The sequence below is a fragment of the Crocuta crocuta genome, unplaced genomic scaffold (assembly GCF_008692635.1).
Source record: "Crocuta crocuta isolate KB4526 unplaced genomic scaffold, BGI_CrCroc_1.0 scaffold1034, whole genome shotgun sequence".
In the NCBI taxonomy this organism is placed as follows: domain Eukaryota; kingdom Metazoa; phylum Chordata; class Mammalia; order Carnivora; family Hyaenidae; genus Crocuta; species Crocuta crocuta.
In genome coordinates, this window is record NW_027529598.1 from 71,081 (window position 1) to 85,290 (window position 14,210).

At 34.6% G+C, this 14,210-nt stretch overlaps 1 pseudogene; it reads left to right on the top strand.

Annotated features, from left to right (window-relative positions):
• Nucleotides 1-422: 422 nt before the first annotated feature.
• Nucleotides 423-583, top strand: LOC144229752 (U2 spliceosomal RNA; annotated as a pseudogene).
• Nucleotides 584-14,210: the final 13,627 nt, after the last annotated feature.

Below are 14,210 nucleotides of genomic sequence, written 5' to 3' on the forward strand. Positions count from 1 at the left end.
GTTTTAAGAAATATACCCTAATGTCTTATTCCATCAAATATAAATAGGACTTCTCAATTTGTACTTTGTAAGACAAAGATATTAGCACTTGTATTTTCATTTTGGTTCCCCTGCTCCCTTCCATTACTTCACATTTGACATCTAAACCTATACTTTTTCTTTACAAATGTTAGATACACTTATATGATTGTTAGTAACAGAATTTAAGTTGTTATTATATTATACAAATTATTACAAAAGTTGAAAATAGGAGAATAGTGTTTACATTAGTATGAGAACATAAAGGATATAAACCAAGTTATAGACTATGATTTTTAAAATTTTGTTAAAATGTTTTGCTTTGCTGGGGTTTCTTTTTACATAATGTTTACTGAGATACAAATCACATCCTATAAAATTTATCCTTTTAAAATGTACAACTCATCGCTTCTCGGCCTTTTGGCTAAGATCAAGTGTAGTATCTGTTCTTATCAGTTTAAAATGTACAACTCAGGATTTCAGTATATTCACAGAGTTTTGTTGCCACCACCACAATCTAAGATTAAAGATTTTCATAACTCCAAAAAGAAACTTTAGACCCATTGCCACTCACTTCCAGTATCCAACTCTGGAGATCTAATGCACAGCATTGTGATTATAGTCAACAACACTGTGCTATATATTTCAAAGTTTCTAAGAAACTGGATCTTAAATGTTCTCAATATAAAATGGAATGATACTTACATGACACAATGGAGTTGTTAGCTAACACTACAATGGTAATCATATTGAATATATAAATGTAACAAATCAACATGTCATAAACCTTGAACTTACACAATGTTTCATGTCAATTATATCTCAAAAAAAAAGTAATCATTCAATATATGCCTTATTTGGCTGGCTTCTTTTACTTAGCTTGATATTTTTAAGATCCATCCATATTGTTGCATGCTTCAGTACTTTTTATTTCTGTCTATAGCCAAATAATATTGCAATGTAGGATATGTCATATTTTAGTTATCCATTCATCAGTTGATGGATATTTGCATTGTTTATGTATTTTGGCTACTACGAATAATACTGTAACAAATATTTGCATACAAGTTTTATATGGACATTGTTTTCACTACTCATGGATATATAACTAGTAGTAAAATTTCTGGGTCTAGTGATGACTCTATGTTTAAATTTTGAGTAGTTGCCAGATGGTTTTCTAAAGAGGAAAAACCATTTTACATTCCCAGCAACTGTGTAGGAAAGTTCTAATTTCTCCATATCCTCCCCAACACTTGTTATTACCTATTTATTATACACATCTGAGTAGATGGGAGGTTATATCTCACACAGGGACTGATTTCCATTTCCCTGATGACTAGTAATGATGAGCATTTTTTCATATACATATTTTCCATTTGTATATCTTCTTCAGAGAAATATCTAAGCAGATCATTTGACTGTTGTTAGCGTTTATTTATTTTGAAAGAGAAAGAAGGAGGGAGAGAGAGGGAGAGTTCATGCATGTGTGGGCAAGAGTGGGGGAGGGACAGAGAAAAAGGAAAGAGAAAATCTCAAGCAGGCTCTGCATTGTCAGCACAGAGCTCAATGTGGGTCTCAAACACACAAACCATGAGATTATGATCTGAGCTGAAATCGAGTTGGATGCTTAACCAACTAAGCCACCCAAGTGTCCCAGCCCATTTTTAGATTGCCTTTTTTGAATTATTAAGAGTTCTTGAAGTAGTCTGTATNACCAGATACATGATTTGCAAACATAGTCTCTCATTCTGAGTGCCATCTTCTCTCTTTTTGATGGTATCATTTGCAGTACAATTTTCAAAGTTTTGATGCAATATCATTTATTTTCTTTTGCTGCTTTTGCTTTTGGTGTATCAGATATACCATTGCCAAATCCAAAATAACAAAGATTTAGTCCTAAAATTCCTTCTAAGATTTTTATATTTTTACCTCTAACAAATGAATCTATTTTGAGTTAATTTTTAATATGGTATGAGGTAAGGGTCCAATTTCATTATTTTGAATGTGGATATCCACTTGACTAAGCACCATTTATTGAAAAGGTTATTCTTTTCCCATTTAATTTTCCTGAGATCGTATTGAAAATCAACTGATCATAAATGTAAATATTTATGAATTCTCAATCTCTTACATTAGTTTATATGTCTATCTTATGCCAGCACCACACAGTCTTGATTACTCTTGTTTTGTATTAAATTTTGAAATCAGAAAATGTGAGTTCCTCAACTTTGTTGTATTTTTCAAAACTGTTTTAGCCATTATGTGTCCCTACATTTATATATAGATGTTAGGAATAGCTTGTCCCTAAATTCTGCACTGAGGCTAGCTCAAATTTTGAAAAGGATCACACCAAATCTGTATTATTTTGAGGAGTACTGACATCTNTTTCCATTATTTATGTGTTTTTTAATTTCTTACAAAGATATTTTGTAGTTTCCAAGTATACAAATCTTACACTTTTGTTAAATTTATATCCAGTTATTTTATTTTATTTTTGATGCTATTTTAAGTAGAATTATTTTCTTAATTTCACTTTGGAACTTACCATTGCTAGCATGTAGGAATATAATTGATTTTGTATCTTGATATTATATCTTATAACCTTGATAAATTTATTAGTTTTAATAGTGTTTTTTATAGTTAATGATATTGTAATAATGTATGGTGACATATGATGACTATATTAATGAACACTGAGTAATGTATAGAATTATCAAATCAATATATTATATACCTGAAACTAATGTAACATTCTATGTCAATTGTACTCCACTTGTACAGTTTTAATACTGGTTTTGATGTTTTTTTTTCCTAAATAAAAACTATTTTCCTGGGTACCTGGCTGGCTCAATCAGAAGACCATGCAACTCTTGATCTCAGGGTCATGAGTTTGAGTCCCACATTGGATGCAGAAGTTACCAAAAACTATCTATATATTTTTCCTTTGTGAATATGGATAGTTTTACTTCTTTCTTTTCCATCTGGATGGTTTTAATTTCATTTTCTTGCCTAGATGACCTTACTAGAACTTTTAGGGGAATGTTGAATAAATGTACAAAAAAAAAGGCATCCTTACCTTGTTTCTGTGCTTAATGTAAGGCATTCAGTAATTCACCATTAAATACTAGATACCTGTGAGGGTTTTTTTTTTAACTCTTATCTTTATTACTTTTTCAAATGTTTTATTTATCTTTGAGAGAGAGAAAGACAGAGCATGAGCAGGGGAGGGATAGAGATAGAGAGAGACAACAGAATCCAAAGCAGGCTCCAGGCTCTGAGCTGTCAGCACAGAGCCACGTGGGGCTTGAACTCATGAACTGTGAGATCATGACCTGAGCTGAAGTCAGATACTTAATTGACTGAACCACCCAGGCGCCCCTGTGAGGTTTTTTAAATAGACATTCTTATTCAGGTTGAGGAGTTCCCTTCCGTTGTTATTTTGTTGATTTTTTTTTATCATGAAGTGTTGGATTTTTGTCAAATAACTTGTCACCATCTGCTAAAGTGATCATGTGCTTTTTTGTCCTTTATTCTATTTAAAATTGTATATTCTTGGCACCCTTGTCAAAAACCAGTTCACTGTATATGTGTGGATTTATTTCTGGGCTCTTTGTTCTGGTCTATTAGTCTGTACATCTTACTGTTTCACTTGATGATTTCCTATACTTCATGTAGGCTTTCTTCACTCTTTTTAATTCTTTATTTTTCCTCCTCTGTAATCTCAAATAATGCGTCTTCAAGTTTACAGCTGCTTTCTTCTTTGTCAAGTCTGTTGTTGGTGCTTTATATTGTATTGTTCATTTCAGTTATTGTATTCTTCACCTCCATAATTTCTTTGGTTCAGAATTTCTATTTATGATTTCCCATTTATGATTCAGTTTGCTTGTATACTGTTTTCATGATTTTGTTGAATTGTCTATTTGTGTCATCTTGTAGCTAGTGAGATTCTTTAAATATTTATTTATTTTGTGAGAGAGAAAGGCAGAGAGAGAATCCCAAGCAGGCCCTGTACTGTCAGTGCAGAGCCTAATGAAGGGCTTGATCTTGCAAACCGCAAGATCATGACCTGAGTCAAAATCAAGAGTCTAGTGCTTAACTGACTGAGCCACCCAAGTGCCCCACTCATGATATTCTCTAAAACAATTATTTTTAATTCTTTGTCAGGCAATGTGTATATCTCCATATCTCTAGGATCAGTTACTGGAAAATTACTGTATTTTCTTAGTGTTATCATGTTACCCTAATTTTTTGTATGTTTCTTGAAGTTTTGTCTTCATTTTGAAGAAGCACTCTCTTCCTCCAGTCTTTACTGACTGACTCTAGGAAAGACCTTCACCAATTAGCCCTGCTAGGGATTCTGAGGCTTTCTCTGAACTTTTCTGTCCATGTTGCACTCCCCATTTTTGGTTTCTTCTTGAGTGACAATTCTTAAGATTATTTACCTTCTCTTGATAGTGCAAAACTGGTCCAGGTGCTGAGAGCCCCTAATTTGCTTTCCCTAGGATGATATCCTGAAATGCTCAAGTTTTTGTGCTTTCTTCTAATCCTAACTCCTCAATTGTACAGATAACTTCAGTATACTGGGGGGACTGAAATAGAAGTGGGCCTCTTTGGCAGCATCCCACACAGCTGGCGAAGTAGGCATTCATTCACTATGCTCTCACAATCCTGGAAGAAATCACAAGATTAGGGCTTCTCTCTTGGCATTGAGTAATGCCACCTTAGGGAAGAGGTAACATGGGTAATGTGAAAGTGTTCTTATCTTCTTCAATGCATCATTCTCAGATTTTTTTTTTTGCTCCAAAGATATGTTGAATCTTCTATGCTGTACTCCCAGACTCCTACAAAAGTGTATACCATTGGTGAATATCAAAATTGATGTCCTTAGGTGGAATAACAGTAGAAAACTATTCTACCATCTAGCTGATGTCACTCTTCTTATATTTAAACTTCTAATTTATCATTTATAATTTCTTCATTTATTTCCATGGAGTTGAGTTACCATTTAGTTTCACATCCTTACTCTAATACTGCTTTTCTCTCATCTGCTGCCTTTGAGCTGCAATTGTCAAATAGATTACATTTATATATGTACAAGCCCAACAATTTGCTATTGTTTTATTCAATTACTTTTTAAATCAGTTGAGAGATGATAAGGTAATAAATATGCATTTATGCTATTATGTTTTCCTAAGTGGTTAACATTACTGGCATTAATTATTCCTTCTTTTGGATCAAGTTGTTATTTAGTTTCTTTTTATTTTAGTCTGAAAAATTCCCTTTAGTATTTCTTGTAGGGAAGATTTTCTAGTGACTGATTCTACCAGTTTTTCTTTACCTGAAAATACCTTAATTAGTCCTACATTTGTGAAAGATAACTTTGCTGAATATAGTAATCTGACAGTTTTTTCAGCAGTATGAATGTGTCACTCTACTGCCTTCCAGGCTCCATTGTTTCTAATGAAAACTCAGTTGTTAATCTTACTGGTGTTCTTTGTATGTGATAAACTGCTTTTCTCTTTCCCTTTCTCTTTCAACATTTTGACTGTGATGTGTCTAGGTGTGGATCTCTTTGTGTTTATTCTAGTTGGAGGTTTTATGCACTGCTTGGATATATATATATGAATATTTCCATAAAATTTGGCAAGTTTTCAGTCACTATTTCTTCAAATATTCTTTCTGCCTCTTTCTCATTCTTTTCTCTCTTCTGGTATTCCCATTATGCATATGTGTTCCACATTTTTCTGAGGTCATATTTTTCTCCATTCTGTTCACTATTCTTCTGATTGCATAATCTCTATTTGTCTATCTTCAAGTCTTTGATTCTTTCTTTGACTAGCTCAAATGCTACAGAATTTCATTGTTCTTACCAAGATATAGTGGATTTCCTTGACTATTTCCTCATTTGTTGTACACCCTCAGGACAATTTATAGAAATGCTCAATGACTGTTGTTGTGTAAGATACATAAATTTATAATTATATGTTATTTATAACTGTGTATGTATGTATATACATATATAACTGTGTAAATATATCTACATACATTACATATATATGAACATAAATGTATGTGTAGATTTTCTTTATTTAAATGGTTGTTTCTTGAACAAAAGAGATTCCTCTATGCTGATCCATAAGTAATCCCTACTTGGTATTTCTAATTATCTTTTTATTTTCAAAAAAAATTTAATGCTTTTTTATTTATTTCTGAGAGAGAGAGAGAGACAGCATGAGCAGGGGAGGGTCAGAGAGAGAGGGAGATACAGAATCTGAAGCAGGCTCCAGGCTCTGAGCTAGCTGTCAGCACAGAGTCCAATGTAGGGCTTGAACCCACAAACCGTGACCTGAGCTGAAGTCGGACGCTTAACCAACTGAGCCACCCAGGTGCCCCATAATTACTCTTTTCTTAAATGTAGGTTTTAAATTGATTGTAATAGGCAAAAAAGTGTCACCCCAAAGATATCCATGTCTTAATACCCAAAACCTATAGATACATTAGTTTTAGGGAAAAAGAAATTTGAGTTTGCAAATAGAATTAAGGTTACTAATCTACAGACCTTGAGATGGGAAGGGATTATCCATTGGATCCAATGTAATCAAAAGGGTCCTTAAAGGTGAAAGTAAGAGGCAGAGGAAGAGGGGTGCCTGGCTGGAAAAGAAAGAAAAAAAATAAGAAATAGACCAGGGGCACCTGGGTGGCTCAGTCAGTTAAGCATCCTGCTTCGGCCCAAGTCATGATCTCACAGTTTGTGGGTTCGAGCACCACGTTGGGCTCTGTGCTGACAGCTAGCTCAGAGCCTGGAACCTGTTTCAGATTCTGTGTCTCCCTCTCTCTCTGACCCTCCCCTGCTCATGCTGTCTCTCTTTCTCAGAAATGAATAAAACATTAAAAAAAAATTTTTTTAAAAGGCAGAGGAAGAATCAATGTCAGACTGACACCATGTGAGAAAGACCTAACAAACCATTGTTGGCTTTGGAAATGGGGGGACAGATTATGATCCAACGAATGTGGATAGCCTCTACCAGCTAGAAAAAGCAAGGAAATGGACTCTTTCTCAGAGCTTCCACAAAAAGAATGCAGCTGTGTTGACACTTGATTTCAGCCCAGTCATATCCACATCAGACTTCTGAACTATAGAACTGTAATATACTGGATTTGTGTCATTTTCAGCTATTACGCTTGTAATATTTCAAAGAAGCAATAGGAAACTTAATGTACTCACCAACATTTAACCCTCTTTGCCTTCCAGAGTTATCTATCCAGTTGCTCCATGCTTTGCTCGTTGCACTCTAGGTTGGCTGCACATCTACACAGATATCACCTGAAGTAGTAGAGGTAAGATTAGAATCATTGTTTTTTAAATCTCATGTTGTATTTAAGTTATGTATAAATCACCTTGAGTTTTGAGTTGTGAGGATTAATAGGATTCACACTGTTGATATTCATAAAATAGCTTCATAACAAGTAAAGCATGTGATACAACATCATCATAAGAAGGATATGCATTTAAAAATGCCCAAAGTCCCAGGTACTGGCATTCTTTTTTTCCAACTGTTGGATGATGAAAAGATCCACTTTTTCTCCAGATCTCAAATGATTAACAGCATGGACTCAAAGTGTTTTGATACCAGGAAGCACAAAGCCTATTCACTGAAGGGTGAATTTTATAGCAAGGGGTCTTTAACAGCATGTTAGTCATGTAAGCACATACTAGCTATGTGTCTAGCCTTAACCATCAAAATTCCCCAAGCCTCACCAAAATTCATTGCAAGTCATCAATCATCAATCCAATAATTATGAAACAATGCTGATAGAATGTAAGAGCATCATGTATCTTTATTTATATATTAAACAGTATTGACCTTTGGTCAGATAAGCAAAAAAAACAACTTAGGCCACATGAGATTAATCCATGTAATACAATGCATTTCTCTTCCTTGTTCCATTTGCTTTGCTAAATTATAGAGTCAAGAGCTATCATAAGAAAGAAATTGTAGGAAGACTGATTTTTGTGTCGTTATATGTGCAAATATATTTAACAGGAAAAGGATACAAAATTTATTTGATAATTTTATAATTTTACATGTATATGAGAATTCTCAAAAGGAAAATGAAGACCCAAAATTCTTAAAGCTTAAGAGCTTATATACCATTTTAATTTAATTTACTTATTTAAATTCAAGTTAGTTAACATACAGTGTGGTATTGGTTTCAGGAGTAGAGCCCAGTGATTTATCACTTACACATAACACCCAGTGCTCATCCCAACAAGTACCCTCTTTAATGCTCATCACCCATTTAGCCCATCCCTCCACCCAACTCCCCTCCAGCAACCCTCAGTTTATTCTCTGTATTTAAGAGTCTCTTATGGTTTGCCCCCCTCTCTGTTTTTATCTTATTTTTCCTTCCTTTCCCCTATGTCCATCTGTTATGTTTCTTAAATTTCACATGAGTGAAATCATATGATATTTGTCTTTCTCTGACTCACTTATTTTGCTTAGCATAATACACTCTAGTTCCATCCACGCTGTTGCAAGTAGCAAGATTCATTCTTTTTGGTCACCAAGTAATATCCCATTGTATACATATACCATATCTTCTTTATCCATTCATCAATTGATGGATATTTGGGATCTTTCCATAATTTGGCTATTGTTGATAGCACTGCTATGTGTCCTACCATTGGCTTAACAGTTTGCTTTAATGAAGAATTATAAATTAAAAACATTTTATATCAGAACATGGAAGACACTTTTACCCAGTGTTGATGAAAAGTCTGATGGTAGTTTGAGTACTGTTTTTTAATAAATGATCTATTTGCTTTTTTGTCTTACATAATTTTCTCCAGAAATTTCTTTTTATCCTTGGNAAAAAAAAAAATCTGAAGACTCGTGTTCTTTAGCTTTAGAACATTTTGTTATTACTTTCATAGTTTCCTCTCTTCTATGTTGTTTATTCTCTGTTTTGGGATTCTCATTAGATATTGGGCCACCTGAACTGATAATCTGGTCCTCTTAATATTTTTCTCTAATATTTTCTTCTTGAGCTTGTTTCCTTCTAAAATTTGTTCTTTCATAGTTAACTGATTTTTGACATACAATTATTCATATTATTATCTTATAATCCTTTTCAATTTCTTTTAAGTCATAATTCAAAAGCAGTCAGAGAATATGTTTTATGTGATTTAAATCATCATGGAAATGAGCACTGGGTGTTATATGGAAACCAACTTGACAATAAACTATCTGTAAAAAAAATCATTTTAAATTTATTGGGCTTATTTTATGGCTTAACATATTATGTATTCTACAGAATATTCCATCTACACATAGAGAAAATGTTTATTCTGCAGTTATGGGAGGAAGTGTTTTACAGATATCTAATAGGTCTAGTTGCTTCATAGTGTTCTTCAAGTCTTCCATTTCCTTGTTTCTGTCTTATCCATTTATCAAAGTGAGGTATTTATACTTATTTCTCTCTTCAACTATTTGTTTCCACTTCTTATACTTTGGATTTACATATTTTAGGTAAATTTATCTTTATAATTGTTACATTGGCTAGAATAACTGTCCTTATTATTATAAAATTGCCTTTTTTGCCTTCAAGACCATTTTACCTTAGTATACCCATTCTAGTTTTCTTTTGGATAACCTTTGCATGGTATTTCTAATTACATTCTTTTAGCAGGAAGCAATAGGTGTCTTTATTTTTTTAATGTTTATTTATTTTTGAGAGAGAGACAGAAACAGAGTGTGAGTGGGGGAGGGGCAGAGAGAGAGGGAGACACAGAATCCAAAGCAGGCTCCAGGCTCTGAGCTGTCAGCACAGAGCCCAATGTGAGGCTTGAACTCATGGACTATGAGATAATGATCTGAGCTGAAGTCAGATGCTTAACCAACTGAGCCACCCACATGCCTCAGCAATAGGTGTCTTTAAATCTAAAACGCTGTATACCACTCTTGTATACCACATACATTTGGATCATTCTTTATCCATTGATGCAAAATTTCTTACAAAATATTAGCAAATTGAATCCTGATATATCCATAAAGATAATATATCATAATCAGCAGAAGTTTGACACAGGGGTGAAAGATTGGTTTAGCAATCAAAAATAAATAATAATTCAATAAAAAATTAGTACTCATAATTTCTTTTATTAACAGTAAAGGGAGAAAATAACGCTATGATGAAAAAATATTGGATAAAATTCAGCTTGTATACATGATAAAGATTACCCAGATAGGAACTGAAGAGAACTTTCTTAAATCTAAAAAAACAAATCTACAATAAATGCTGCAGCAAACATTAAATTTAGGGATGGATGTGGGTCAACATAGCAGATAAGGAGGGGGGCCCAAAGTTCCCTTGTCCCTCAAACACAGCAGTATTGAGGCCAGAAGAATTGAAATTTCAGGAATACAAGCTACTAAGTGACAGAAACCATTCCAGGGTCCCCATGGAGACAGCTTGGTGGGACAGCTTGGTTTGCGAATTGGAAGAGTTAAAGCACGCAGCATAGGCACAGAGCAGGGGTAATCCCTTTGGTGGAGAGACAAAAGGAAGAGAAAGAGAGGCTGTGGAAGTGTAGGATTGTATTTGGACAAGAGAAAAACCTCTCTGGACTATCACGGACAGGGATGCGGGAAAAGAAACAGAACCAGTCTAACTTGCAAACAGCCTTATGAGTTACAATCCAGGGTTGGCACGACTTTCCCCAGACTTCAACTGCCCTAGAGGGGAGAGGAAATAAGCCCTGGGCTATGATTTCATAGGTAGCTCAGAAATGCATTAGGAGAGCAGTCCCCTCCTTCGAGTGATATGGGAAGAAGGTATATTGCAGCTCCGAGGACAAAAGACCATGCAGGTGCCAGCCAGAAACCCTTTGTTGGTTTTGCAGAGTAACACTACCCCAGAACCAGGGTGCATAAAGCAGGATGCTTTAAGACAAAGGGGTTTGGATCCCAGCCTAGCACCTGGGAGGCAGAAGAGACTATGGAGCAGAGACAAAGCGACCTATTCATGCCCATGTGGCACTGTGAGGACTGCCTGAACAGTGTGGTTTGGAACATCTGGTCAGAGGAGGAGAGACTGGGGTGTTGTCATTTTTCTCTCCATCATCAACACAGTGGGGTTTCAGGGACTAGGACAGTGGGCCTCCAGTGGAGATAAGACCCACTTACACCAAACCTGCCCCTCCATGCCTGGCAACCAAGTGAGATTGACACTGACCACCCAGAGGGCCCCCCCTCCAGAACAGCACAGCCACTGGTTCCAAAGCAGCATCAGACAATGGTCCCATGACTTTGCATTTTCTGATTTGATTTTTAGTCAATTCTTATTTTATATATATATATATATATATATATAATATATATATTTTTTCTTTTCTTCTTTCTTCCCTTCTCTATTCTTTTTGTTGGCTTGTTTAAGCAGACATTTTTAACCTATTTTTTTTACCCTTCTTTTGTATCTCTACTTTATTTTCCTCTCTCTCTGGTTAAGGCATATAGTTTCTCTGATTCTCTGGTCGATTTTCCCCCCACCCCTGTCATTTCTCTCTTTGAATGGGATAAGGCTTTCCCACACACCTTTCTTTTTAATTTTTTCCAGGGTTACTTCAATGAACAAATCAAAGCACACCTGGTGGAAGGTCCAAACCACCACTNCCTTTTTAATACAGTAGCACTCGCAGGTGCAGGACGCATAACAAGCATGTAAACATAAGCATAACAACATGTAAGAGACAGAAAACTAGCCAAAGTGATGAAACAGAAGAATTCTCTTCAAAAGAAATTCCAGGAAGAAATGACAGCCAGAGAATTGCTCCAAAAAGATATAAATAATATACCTGAACAAGAATTTAGAATAATAGTTATGAGACTAATAGTTGGGCTTGAAAAAAACATAGAAGACAGCAGAGAATCTATTGTTACAGAGATCAAGGACCTAAAAAATAGTCATGATGAATTAAGAAATGCTGTAAATGAGATGCAAAATAAACTTGTGACAGCATAGATGGTGGAAGCAGAGGGGAGAATAAGTGAAATAGAAGATAAAATTATGGAGAAAGATGAAGCTGAAAAAAAGAGATAGGAAAACACTAGACCATGAGGGGAGAATTAAAGACCTAAGTGATTCAATGAAACAACAATATCTCTATCATAGGAGTTCTAGAAGAAGAAAAAGAGAGAAAGGAGAAGAAGGTTTATTTGAACAAATAGCTGAGAACTTTCCTAATGTGGGGAAGGAAGCAGACATCCAAATCCAGGAGGCACAAAGATTTCCCTTTAGAATAAGAATAGGTCAACTTCGGGNAAGGTTTACTTGAACAAATCATAGCAGAAAACTTTCCTAATCTGGGGAAGGAAGTAGACATCCAAATCCAGGAGGCACACACAACTCCCTTCAGAGTAAACAAGAATAGGTCATCATCATGGCATATCATAGTGAAACTATGGGAAAAATATAAAGAGAGAATTCTGAAAGCAGCTATGAACTAAAGGGACTTAGCCTACAAGGGTAGACACATAAGAGTAGTAGCAGACCTGTCCACTGAAACTTGGCAGGCCAGAAGGGAGTGTAGGAAATATTTAATGTGCTGAATAGGAAAAACATGCAGCCAAGAATTCTTTACCAGCAAGACTGTCATTCAGAATAGAAGGAGAGATAAAAGGCTTTCCTAGACGAAAACTGAAGGAGTTCATGACCAGTAAACCAGCGCCACAGGAGATAATCAGACTTATCAAAAAGAAATGAGAAAGGGCCCAAATAGATAAAATCACAAACAAAAGAGAAGAGTTTCTTTCATATATATATATATGGCATACTACTCTNAGAGAAAGACAAATGTCATATGTTTTCACTCATATGTGGAATTTGGGAAATGTAACAGAAGACCATGGGGGAAAAAGCGGGGGGAAAAACAGTTTCAAACACAGAGGGAGGCAAACCATAAAAGACTCTTAAATACAGAGAACAAACAGGGTTGATGGGGGAGTGTGGGGGAGGGAAAATGGGTGATAGGCATTGAGGAGGGCACTTGTTAGGATGAGCACTGGGTGTTGTATGTAAGTGATGAATCATGGGAATCTACTCTGAAAGCCAAGAGCACACTGTATACACTGTATGCTAGCTAATGTGACAATAAATTATATTTCTAAAATTTAGGGATGAATAATTGAACTCAATCTCCTAAGAATAGAAACATTGCATGCATGGATGCCAACTCTTACTGCTCCTATTAAATATTGTACTGGAGATCCTAGTCAGTGCTATTAAGCAAGAAGAAAATATAAAACACACAGGAATTGGAAGGGAAGAAATAAAGTTTTCCTTATTTGTAGAATTAATTCTACATGACTATGTATGTAGACAACTCAAAATGATTTACAATTTGTATAAATAAGTTAATTGAGCAAGGTTGTTTGATACAAGTTCAGTATTTTATGCACTGTATTTATATAACAACTACAAATAGAAAATGAGGTTTAAAATAAATAAACCATTTTTAGTAATACCAGAAATAACAAATCCCTAGGGTAAGAATAATAAAACATGTGTAAGGCCTGTAAAATGAAAATAAAAAACTTTTTAGAGAAATTAAAGACCCAAGTAAGTAGAGAAATTCAACATGTTCATATATGAGAAGATGCAATATTGTAATAATATCACCAACAAATTGATCTATTCAATAAATCCTAATAATAATCCTAGAAGTTTATTGTGGAAATTGACAATCTGATTATAAATCTACATGGAAATGCAAAGGGACAAAAATAGGCAATGCAGTATTAAAGACCAGAAACAAGGCAGGAGGACTTACATTACTAGATATAAAACATTATTATAAAGCTATAATAAGACAGTGTGCTATTAGTAATATATAACAGTGGATCAGTATAGTGAGTCCAGAAATAGAACCATATGTATATGGATACCTACTGTAAAATGTGAAAAAAATAAAAATTTTGACAAATGACTTAATTACTCATATGGGAAAAAAACACCCTAATCTTGCCTCCAACTTGTCATACACAAAAATAAATTATGTATGGATTGTGTTATTAAACATGAAATACAAATAGAATTAGATANGTGTTAAACAAATGAAAAAAAAATTTAAACTTCTGTTTATCAAAAGAGAACTTTAAGATAGTACAAAGTCAAGGAACAGTGAAAAATACTTT